The sequence below is a fragment of the Nannospalax galili genome, unplaced genomic scaffold, assembly GCF_000622305.1.
Source record: "Nannospalax galili isolate Female #2095 unplaced genomic scaffold, S.galili_v1.0 scaffold305, whole genome shotgun sequence".
Taxonomy (NCBI): domain Eukaryota; kingdom Metazoa; phylum Chordata; class Mammalia; order Rodentia; family Spalacidae; genus Nannospalax; species Nannospalax galili.
This window is the reverse complement of record NW_008356258.1, coordinates 7,503,608-7,505,014: the sequence shown is the minus strand read 5'-3', so window position 1 is coordinate 7,505,014 and position 1,407 is coordinate 7,503,608.

The following is a 1,407-nucleotide window of genomic DNA, read 5'->3' as shown; positions in this document are numbered from 1 at the left end:
GTATAACTGTGGAAAAGTACAGCTATATTGAGAATGTAAACAGAAATAAAAATGACAGGGTTCCATACTCATCTTTCATTAATAACTTTAAATCTTAACAGACTGAACTCCCCAGTCAACAGATATAGACTATGTGAATGGATTAAGAAACAAAACCCATCTTTTTGTTGTATGAAAGAAACTCATCTCAATTTCAAGGACAGACACTATCTCAAGTGAAAGGATGGAAAAAAATATACTAAGCAAATGGCACTAAGAAAAAAGAAAGCATAGCAATTCTTATATCTGATAAAATAGATTTTAAACTAAAACAAATCAGAAGAGACAGAGAGGACCACTTCATTTTGATCAAAGGAACAATGAATCAAGAAGATATTACAATCATGAGCATATATTCACCAAACTCTGGTACACCTAACTTCATAAAAACAATACTACAGGACTTTAAGACCCAGATTAATCCCATCTCATTAATACTATGGGACTTCAATACCCCACTTTCTCCATTAGATAGGTCAACAGGGCAGAGAGTTACCAGAGAGACATCTGAATTAAACAATACCATATATCAAATGGACTTAACAGACATCTACCGAGTATTCCACCCAAACACCAAAGGACATACTTTCTACTCAGCACCCCATGGAACCTTCTCCAAAATTGACCATATATTGGGGCTCAAAACAAACCTCAGTATTTAAAAAAGAATGAAATACTTCGATGTATTCTATCAGACAACAATGCAATAAAACTTACATTCAATACTGGAAGAAGTCCTAATAACCACATGAACACATGGAGATTAAACAACACACTCCTGAATGATGAATGCATCAAAAGAGAAACTAAGTAAGAAATAAAAGTACTCCTGGAATTAAATCAAAAGAACAAAACAATACAACAAAACCTCTGGGACAAGCTGAAAGCAGTCCTTAGAGAGAAGTTTATAGCTCTAAGTGCTTACATCAAAAAATCAGAAAGAACACAAAAAAATTGATTTAACATTGCAACTCAACACACTTGAAAAGTAACAGCAAACGAAAACCAAACAAGGCAGACAAGAAGAAATAACAAAAATCAGGGCAAAAATTAGTGAAACTGAAATAAAGAAAACAATACAAAGAATCAACAATGCCAGAGCTGGCTCTTTCAAAAGACAAACAAGATTGACAGACTTCTAGCCCAGTTACCCAAATGAAAGAAAGAGCACCTCCAAATCAACAAAATCAGAGATGAAAGGGGAAACATCACAACAGACACCAGAAAGATACAGAACATTATAAGGGAATACTTTAAAAACCTATATGGTACAAAACTTGAAAACCTGAAAGAAATGGATGGATATCTAAAGGCATGGGAATCACAAAAACTAAACCAAGAAGACATTAACAGCTTAAACAGATCCAT